The sequence below is a fragment of the Brienomyrus brachyistius genome, chromosome 16 (genome assembly GCF_023856365.1).
Source record: "Brienomyrus brachyistius isolate T26 chromosome 16, BBRACH_0.4, whole genome shotgun sequence".
NCBI lineage: Eukaryota > Metazoa > Chordata > Actinopteri > Osteoglossiformes > Mormyridae > Brienomyrus > Brienomyrus brachyistius.
Window position 1 is genome coordinate 6,538,136 of NC_064548.1, and position 11,041 is coordinate 6,549,176.

Here is an 11,041-nt window from a genome sequence, read left to right on the forward strand (position 1 = left end):
ACAGCCTGGCTGCCAGGCCAGCAGGAAGGACATCTTCTCATCAGTACCTATGTCCTTGTCTTCTGTGGAGCAGGTAGAACAGTGGTGGTTTCCATGGAAAACATCCCAGCAAGGGTAAAAATACTCTGACAGTCAGCACAGCCCCCATCCCGGAAACCTGAAACTCTATTCTATTCTATTCTAGATGTACATATGTCTGTGCCCCCTTTTTACCTGATTGTGTCCCACCTACACAGTCCCTGGAAGAGCACTCCAGAAAAAGGGAGGGATCTGTGTTATAATAACCACACTGTGAGAAACCATCGCAGAGAAGCACATGACTTACTATAATGGGATAATGTTTTCATACAGACATTGGTATGGTGTCCCTTGTATAGACATCACCATCCATCCATCCATCCGTTTTCCAAACTGCTTATCCTACTGGGCCGCGGGGGGTCCATAGCCTATCCCGGAAGCAATGGGCACGAGGCAGGGAGCAACCCAGGATGGGGGGCCAGCCCATCGCAGGGCACACTCACACACCATTCACTCACACATGCACACCTACGGGCAATTTTAGCAACTCCAATTAGCCTCAGCATGTCTTTGGACTGTGGGGGGAAACCAGAGTACCCGGAGGAAACCCCACGATGACATGGGGAGAACATGCAAACTCCACACACATGTAACCCAGGCGGAGACTCGAACCCGGGTACCAGAGGTGTGAGGCAACAGTGTTAACCACTGCACCACCACCCTATAGACATCACTTCAGAGTTATTTCCTTCTAGAATAAGAAGTTGTACCCCTGATTGTTCATACAAACGTTGGTTACCACCAAACATATAGACAGGTTATACACCGATTAGCAATATCATTAAAACCACCAGCCTAATATTGTGTAGATCCCCCTCATGCCACCGAAACAGCTCTGATTTCTTGAAGCATGGACTCCACAAGACCTCTGAAGGTGTCCTGTGGTATCTGGCACCAAGATGGTAGCAGCGAATCCTTTAAGTGCTGGTGAGGCCTCCATGGATCAGACTTTTTTGTCCAGCACATCCCACAGATGCTCGATCAGATTGAGTCAACATGTTGAACATCTTTTTCATCTTCATGTTCTGTTTCAAGGAGTGGCACAGTGGTGAGCATCGTTGTTTCCCACTTCTGGGACTAGGGTTTGAGTCTTCGCCATGGCTCCTTGTGTGGAGTTTGCATGTTCTCCCCGTGTCATTGTGAGGGTATCTCCAGGTACTCTGGTTTCACCCTGCAGTCCAAAACATACTGAGGTTAACTGGAGTTACTGAATTATCTGTAAGTGTGAATGGTGTGAGTGTGCCCTGCCATGGGTTGGTGCCCCATCCTGGGTTGCTTCCTACCTTGTACCCATAACCTCTGGAATAGGCTCCAGACCACCTATGACCCTGAATAGGAGAAGCGGTTTCAGAAAATGGATGTTCTGGGCAGAATATTTCCCAGAGCATCTCACTGCTTCTGCCAGCCTGCTTTCTTCCTGTAGAGCAGGGGTGTCAAACTCCAGTCCTGGGGGGCCGGAGCCCTACACATTTTTGGGTTTCCCCTCATTTAACACACCTGATTCAACTCCTTATGCTAATTACCACACAGCTCTTCAGCTGAATCATTTGTGGTGGAACAGATACAGAACTAAGCTGTATAGGGCTCTGACCCCCCAGGACTGGAGTTTAAAACCACTGCTATAAAGCATGCTAGTCTCTTCCCCCTGTAAAGAACATTCACACACCTGGCTGTCCATTGTAACGAGCTATTCAGTATTTCTCATTTCACCTGTCAGTGGTTTTAATGTTATGACTGATGGGTGTATGTGGGAGGGGGGGGGGGGCTTGGTGCCCTAAATCTGCAGATATTCCAGACCCAGAGTGAGAATATCACACACTATGGTTTTATGGACTGGTGTGATTCTGTGAAAATGTACATGTGACGTCTGAAACTAGAGTAATCAAATCCAGAAGCTTCTAATGAAATAAAGCCTTTAATTTACTTATCTATTGGGAAATAATGTTGCTCAAAGTACTGTTAGGTGCATTTACAGTCATTTCTGTTGATTCCTCTTCTTCTGTTTTGTCTGACGCAGTGTTTGGTGTCTCTGCTGAAACTTCTGCAGCTGGATGGCGAGACACTGACTTAAAGAGTGACAGGAAAAAAACACAACATGTCCACACTGGCCTGAAATGAAAATGACTGAGATATTAAGTTTCAGAAACTCACAAGATTAACCTTCACCAGACCACATTTTGCTACATATGACTTAGCCAGTACACCTTAGATTTTCAATTAAATAACAGTATAGTACTTAGGGATGAAGAAACATTTTCTTCTGATATTTTATGTTCAAAATTCATTAACACTAAGAAAAACTCATTCAAAATGAATGCATTTATTAATTAGACTTATTTGAAATGTCCAGCACGATGAATTTGGTAAAAAATAAATAAATGTGTCAAACAGTTTCTTATTAAAGCAATGCAGTATATTACTGTATTATAGATTTTTTTTATTTAATTAAATGCATGTGGAACATGACTAACATGGATTTAAATCAAATGGAAAGCAAGCTTCCTTTAAAAACTGAATGGAAAAAAAATCCTGAATAATTTAAACTTAGAAAACTAACAATTTTGAATATGAAAGCTAAAGTAATCAAAACCCAATGCTCTAAATTATCTGTGGGACTGACATACATATCAGCAGACTTATATACTCATCATGTCCTCGACTGTCTTGGACCTAATAATTGATTGATCTACATGTTTCACTTGTGGGTATTTACAGTACAATCATTTTAGAAAGCAATGTAAAGGCAATGATGGGCTGGCCCCCCATCCTGGGTTGTTCCCTGCCTCGTGCCCATTGCTTCCGGCTGCAGACCCCCCACAACCCAGTAGGATAAGCGGTTTGCAAAATGGATGGATGTAAAGGCAATTTCATTTGGACCACTGTGCATGTTTAAATGATTACAAAGATGTTTTACATCTGCCGGACACTGAAATATTTCACATCATGCATGGATCTCAAAAACTAAAAAAATATGCTGGTCAAGATGTTTTTTTTTCTAACATTATATATCCATCCATCCATCCATTTCCCAGACTTATCCTACTGGGTCGCGGGGGGTCCAGAGCCTATCCCGGAAGCAATGGGCACAAGGCAGGGAACAACCCAGGATGGGGGGCCAGCCCATCGCAGGGCACACTCACACACCATTCACTCACACATGCACCCTTATGGGCAATTTAAGAATTCCAATTAGCCTCAGCATGTTTTTGGACTCCGGGGGGAAACCGGAGTACCCAGAGGAAACCCCACGACGACATGAGGAGAACATGCAAACTCCACACACATGTAAGCCAAGGAGAGACTCGAACCTGGGACCCAGAGGTGTGAGGCAACAGTGCTAACCACTGCACCCCTACACCGTATATCAGTATTTTCAATTTACCCTGTACAGAATAAGTAAAGAACTGCTGTGACCAACTTTCACCAGAAGAGGGCACATCTGTGCAGGAAAATGAGCCACATGCAACACTGTAAAAGTCATACGAGGTCACCGCGATGAAACTAAACCTCATCCTGTCCATTACATCATGTTATTAACACACAAGTAAAACACACTTCGCAGGTGTGTTAATGAGAACTCACTGATGATGACTTGGGGTCTCCATGCATATGAAATATCCCATATATACTATGCAGGTGTGATGCATAGTACACCAGTTCTCAGAGAACTCGGCATGGGAGTCCACATGATGATGTGATTGTCGAGTTTTTCTGGCCATTAAATACTAGGGCTGCCTGCAGGGCTTGAATGGGTGGAATAAACGGCTTCTGAGCGCATTGAAATTTCAGTGACAGGTTAGAGTATTTCACTCTCACACCCACTGCTTACAAGATGCAGTTGAGTGAATCTGCAACAGCCAACTGAGCAAGTAGCAGGAACTCCTAATGTCTTCAGGGTTACATTTTAAAATCAGTTTCAGTCTTTTTTGCATCATGAATTATGTGTAAAAAATATTTTTGGCTGCGTGTTAGCGGTCCGTTAATAACGAATCACGAATGAGTGCGCTGCTTGTGTGCTCACTGAGGGATACTGCAGGAATATCTGACACTGCACCTCACTCTCTTTATTTGATGCACCTCAGCACCACACATACTGTACACCATGTACATGCATTTGTAGCATTTTTAGTCTTTTAATGCTAAATTTAAATTTCACCATTTACTCACACTTCTAACAAGGGTTGACAAAGGGTTGTTTCGACTTTTGCCAGGGGTGGTGTGTGGCTCAGTGGATTAGAGTGCTATACCTCTGACCAGAAGGTGGATGGTTCAAATCCCAGAGTTGGCAGAATAAGCTTAGTAGCTCTCTATTCTGCCCTTTCTTTGCTCAAAGCAACCCTGCAGGTAGCCCCAGTGTTTACCAAAAAATAACCTGAAAAACTAGACAGTCACATCACTGTGCCCCTGAGCAAAGCCCTTAACCCCCCAGTCGCTTCAGGAACTGGCTGACCCTGCTTTCTCAAATAAAACATTTGCTGAATACGTATAATATAAATGAGCTAAATGCACATGCTGTATGTATGACACAGTGGCCAGGCGGTTAATGAGATAATGAACTGCTGACCTGTCATGATCTGCATGCATGGGTTCAGATCCCGTCCTTGTGAAAGATTTGTGCTTGTTCTGAAAGCATGCATAATGAAATGGCAAACAATGCTCAGTATGCCCCCCACGAAAGGTTTTGCAAAGCAATCTTTTTTTCGCAGTTTAGTACGATGTGCCTGTGATTGGAAGGTCACTGGTTCAAATCCTCTTGCTGGAGGACCGATTTCACTATTCGGCCCCTGAGCGGGGCCCTTAATCCCCATGTACTGCAGGGACTGACGGACCCCGTTTTCTCAATTATATGCCATGTTGGATAAAAGTCTCTCCTAAGTGAATGCATGCAAATTTCAGCTTCCTCTAATATCCATTGATAGAAACAGAAAGGAAAAAGTTATGAAAGGTGCATTAGCCAGGACCAGCTCAGTGCGTCGCACCCTGGCCTCACGTCTCCAAAGTTATGGTCTTGATTCCAGTCCCAATACTATGCCAAGGTTGCAGGTTTCTTCCAGGTCGTTTTTCCTCCTGCAGTCCAATAATGACATGCTTTAGGTGAATTGATGTATCTAAATTTCCCACTGAGTCTTATTGTGCATGTGTGAGTCTGTTGATGGATTGGCATCGCAGTCGCGGTTTTCTCATTACTCATGGATGAAGGAAAAATGGAGGACTTTGCACAAGTTGTGGCTGCTTGAAGCTGCAGTTGGAGCCCAAAGACAAGTTGGGTGAATTGGAGGAAGGTGTGTTTGTCTGAATGGAGCGATGTACCTGCATTTGTCCCATTGCAGCATGGGATATGCTCCACGCCCCCAAGACCCTGCGTGGGACAAAGGGTATGTAAAATGGATGGAATATATTTTTCCAGGTGTCTTCCAGGTACTCCTGCTTTATTTTATTTTTATTTTTTTTTCCAAATTTTCAGACATATGATTCAGGTTAATTTATGTCTTGAAATAGCCTGTAGTATCTAAATCTGTCTTCCTTGCTTTGTGACCTGAGTTTCTGTGTTTCCTGGAAACGAATAATAAGAATTAAACAATAGAGTCGCAAATGAACTACGTGGTGGACGAAGTCCAAGTGCTCATCAGTGTTTTAGCAGATGCCACTGCCTATGTAGCTCTGGAGCCAAAAAGCTACAAAAGAGACAATGGGTGATCAGACAAACAATGCAGTGAACAAATGAGTAAATGAGACACAATAACTAAAAGGATAACCACAGAAATGACACCAATCGCAAGAAAAAACTAATCATATATAACACTGCAAAAGAAGCTGATGCATGTACTAGCTTTATGTCGTACCACTGTACTTGTGTCAGTGCTCTTTAACGACAATACAATAGTCAACACCTGGCTCCAGCTTCCTAAGGTAAATTCAGGGTCTGGCTGCAGAGCACTGGGCGACTCCCCCAGGGGGACCTCTGCTGTGGGGCCGCAAATGACACCATCTCCACATCTCTCCTGGACATGACACACCTTGCTTCCATTAAAATTATGAAGAAGTATATTTCTCGTAATACCTTAAGCTACATAAAGGTGAGAATTTCACACTGAAATAGCAAATTTAAAATAGATTATTGGCATCCATTCCCGTACATTTAAATGAGATTATCAAGTCCAATAGCGAAGTTGCACTATTATCCCCGAAATAGCAAATATATATTTTAAAAATGATGATCAGGCTTGGTCCTGCTGATTAGGACAATGGGAAAACCACTAAATAAAACAGAACACCTTCTGGATAAAGCGGAATGGGAGATTCGCAGCCTGAATGTGCAGCTACAGATCTGCAGCATTTACCTGATGCAACCACGTCAAAGCGGATTACAACCTATAAGGAATATTTCTGAGTTTGAGGGGGGTGGGGGGGTCCTACCCACACTGTTTACGCACCTTTTTATGATCCTTTACTCTCTTATCATACTGCAATTTAAAAAATTTGAGTCAAAAATATACTGCGTTGCTCACTGCCTTACCCTACAACTGCATACCATACTGACCCTTTCAACGCACTGGCACACGCTCCCTCCCTCTTCCTCCCTCTCTCTCCCTCTTCATTCCCTAACAACAGTCAGTACTTATGAGCAAGCAAATCGATGACAGATCCTGCAGTGTGCTTACGGAGCAATGGACATCAGACATTTCACAAGAATTGCAAAGCCATCCAAGAAAATCACAGATAAAGTTTGAAAATGGTAAACAGGCTAAGTTTCCCTTTATTTTTCGGTTAATAGGCCAACATTAGTTATCACTGAGTACCGAAGCCTGCAGGTTTATGCGGTTTGCAACATTGCAAAATTAGTGAGCTGGCTAATAGACGTAACATTAAACAGGCAACCTATCTGAATCACTGCAAATGTATTTCTGTTCGTGCTGGTTGGATACGAAGTTCTGCATTTCCACACTGAACGCACTTTGTGTATTGAGAAGGAAGCAGACAAGCAGGAACAGAGACAGGAAGAGTTGGAGGCCAGCAGCGCAGTGAAGGCACACAACGTGTTAGCTTATGCGATGAAATTTTAATGTAGCCTTAAAACAGCGCCATCTGTACGTAAAATAGGACATGTGCTTTTATCAATATTCAAAACATTCAATATTCATATCCAAAATATCATAGTGTTGGCCCAGTTTTAGATTTAAAAAGAAGTCTTTTCATTGCAATAGGGAGCAGGGGGCTGTACCCCCACTCCCCTCCCCAGCAGTGATGCCAACTCTGCAAGTGCAACTGTAAAAGTAGGATCATGTTACGGCTTGTTGAGCTGAAGATGATTATGATTTGGTCTCAGTGGTAGTGCAGTCCAGCATGGAGCTTAGGTAGCTCATCCAGCTGTTTTATTGGCATGTAATTCTGTGTCCACCACATTTTTTTGTTTTTAACCACTGCACCATTGGTCCTACCCAGTATTATAATAGTCCTCCTAATAAAGCGGTAGTGATTGTAAATACTGCAGCAGAAACCTTTCCTGCAAGAGTCATTATCTGGGGGTGTGGTACCATCTGATTGGAAGCATGTTAATATAACCCCCATATTCAAAAATGGGGATAGAAGTAACCCAGCAAACTTTAGGCCAATCAGTTTAACTAGCATCACTGGAAAAATAATGGAAGCCATAATCCAAGTGAAAATGGTAGATTACCTGGATGCAAATGACATTCTGAGGGATAGCCAACATGGATTTAGGAGAGGTAGATCCTGTTTACTTCAGTTTACGAATTTACTTGAGTTCTTTGAGGAAGCTATAAAAGAAATTGACCACAAAAAGGCCTACGATGTGATCTACTTAGATTTCCAGAAGGCCTTTGATGTTGTCCCCCACAAACGGCTCTTGCTTAAGCTCAAAGCTGCAGGGATTTTAGGAACTGTAGCAGCCTGGATTGAAAACCGGTTAACAAACAGGAAGCAGCAGGTAGTTCTTAGAGGCACAATGTCACAGTGGGCCTGCATTCATAGTGGGGTACCGCAGGGTTCAATTTTAGGACTACTATTGTTCCTAATTTGCATTAATGATACTGACACCAGTACATACAGTAAACTGGTTAAATTTGCAGATGACCAACTTTCACCAGAAGAAGGCACACCTCAAGGTGGATGGTGTAGCAGATATTGATCTAACAGTGGAGAGGCTACAATGGGATCTGGATTTAATTAGCGACCTGGCTGATACCTGGCAGATGAAATTTAACGTAGATAAATGTAAGGTAATCCATGCAGGGAGCAGACATATAAAGTACAGATATTTTATGGGTTCCACTGCAATAAAGGAAGCTGATCATGAGAAAGACCTCGGTGTGTATGTTGATGCTTCCATGTCCCACTCTTACCAGTGTGGGGAAGCAATTAAAAAGCCACATCTCTAGGTCTGTGGAGTTTAAGGCACGGGAAGTGAGGCTACGATTATATAATTCCATGGTAAGACAAACAACAACAACAAACAAATGTATTTTTGTATAGCATATTATCACTACATTACATCGTCTCAAAGCTCTTTACAGCATCCCCACCCAAAGCCCCCAGTGAGTAAGCCAAAGGCGACAGTGACAAGGAAAAACTCCTAAGAAGGAAGAAACCTTGTGAGGGACCAGACTCAAAGGGGGAGCCCATCCTCCAGGGGCCGGCAGGGAGAGTCAAATTGGAGAGATGGCTAAGTGCCAAGTCATACTGTCCAAATCATAAGATTTGAGAAATAACCGGGGAGCAGGGGGCTGATGACAAGCTGGTGCCGGCTCTCCCTCCAATCGCCAGACAACCAGAGGTAAGGCAGCGGGTCATACATGGAAGATGCCAGGCAGAATGACGAGCTGGATGCAAAGACGACATGGGTAGTGGTGACGTCACATGTAGCAGGGTGTGCTGGGCATCTTGATAGGCTGAGGTCTCCAGGCAGCACCCCCCAGGAGGAGGAGGGGAAATAAAATGTGCAATTAGTCAAAGCAGGGGAGACTATAGGAAGTGCTAACAGTTAGGTGAGTGCAATATGAAGTGCAATGTGCAAGCTCCGGCAGATATGGCTATGGCATCATCAGTAGGAGGGAGAGGTAAGTGGGAATGCAGGCATGGGGAGTCCCTGAAATGTCAGCACTCCAATTCCACAAGAGGGTGTGAAGCTGGAGTGACAGCACTGACAGCTCAGTTTATCCAAAGCCAATGGCACCAGTCCCCACCCAGCTCCACACCTCACACTACAGGTCTGACTGGGAGTGAAAAGTTAGCTAGAGCTAGAACTAGTGTCCCTATAAGCTAAACTAAACATGTGTGTTTTTAGTCTAGACTTGAATATTAAGAGTGAGCCTGAAACCCGCACATCCGGTGGAAGACCATTCCACAGCTGAGGAGCTCTATAAGAGAAAGCTCTGCAGCCTGCCATAGCTCTTTCTACCCTAGGTACTAACAGATATCCCATGGCTTGAGAATGATGCAAGCATGGGGGGTTGTATGTGGTCAGTAGATCACTAAGGTATTCTGCCTCAAGACCATTCAGTGCTTTATAGGTCAATAGCAGTATTTTATGTTCAATCCGAGATTTAACTGGCAGCCAATGAAGGGAGGATAAGACTGGTGTAATACAATCAAATTTTTTAGTATTTGTTAGAACTCAGGCTGCTGCATTCTGTACCAGCTGAAGTTTATGTAAGGATTTAGACGGGCAAACAGAAAGGAGGGTATTACAGTATCCAGTCTGGAAGTTACAAAGACCCTACCTAGAATATTGTGTGCAGGTTTGGTCACCATACCTTAAGAAGGACATTGCAGCCTTGGAAAAGGTGCAACGTGGGGCTATGAGAATGATTCCTGGTCTTAGAGGAATGTCTTAGGAGGAGAGGTTAGCTGAGCTGAATCTGTTTAGCCTCGAGCAAAGGAGACTAAGGGGGGACATGATCCAGGCATATAAGATTCTAACAGGTCTGGAGGCTGTTCAGCCAAATGGCTACTTCAATATTAGTTTAAATACTAGCACTCGTGGAGATAAGTGGAAATTAGCGGGAGAACATTTTAAAATGAATTTAAGGAAGCACTTCTTTACACAGCGTGTAGCTGGAGTATGGAATAGTCTTCCTGCTAGTGTAGCACAAGCTAAATCCCTGGGTTCCTTTAAATCGGAGTTAGATAAGATTTTAACAACTCTGAGCTATTAGTTAAGTTCTCCCCAAACGAGCTTGATGGGCCGAATGGCCTCTCGTTTGTAAATTTCTTTTGTTCTTGTGAGACTGCGCATGATCCACAAACATCTATCCAGACTAAAGGAATTTTTAATGTTACATAACAGGTATTGATTAACTGCCAATAAATGGGAGAGACTTAGACAGCCTCAGGCACATCACAGTGTTATCCGTCTAACCTTTTGAAGTGCTGGCAAGATGTCATTTGTTGGTATGGTATGTCTTTAATTATATGGTTAAAAAAAAGTGTGTAATCCATCCATACATCAGCTGTCTCTCTTCTGTTCACTTATCTAGTACAGGGTCTACATGACTTTTGCAATTCAAACTGTTGAAATTCAACCTTTAAGAGAAAATATTGCTTCTCTCACTTTCTGACACTTTCTGCTACTAATGGTCATCATTTTAAGCCTAGCCCCGATCATTTTAGACCCAATGCCAAGTTCCCTTAAAAATAATAATAAGACCCCCGGGTTTTTTCCCAATATCTAGAAACGCCTCAGTCTACAGATGACACAGATGCTTTAAGGTCAGTTAGCATTAAGTCCACAAAGGTTCCCTGGTGTTGTGTTGGAAAAAAAAAACACTTAACCAACTCTGCAGTTGCAAGTGTAGAAACACTCTGTATGAAAATGTAAATCTAATCTTACAGTGTGTCAGTTTGCAGGAGCCAGAACACAGAACCCAGGCCTTCGCCTGGTCAAACTAGCAACAAAAAGTGATCAAAACCCATATATCCAGTTTCATGAATCTTTATATACTTC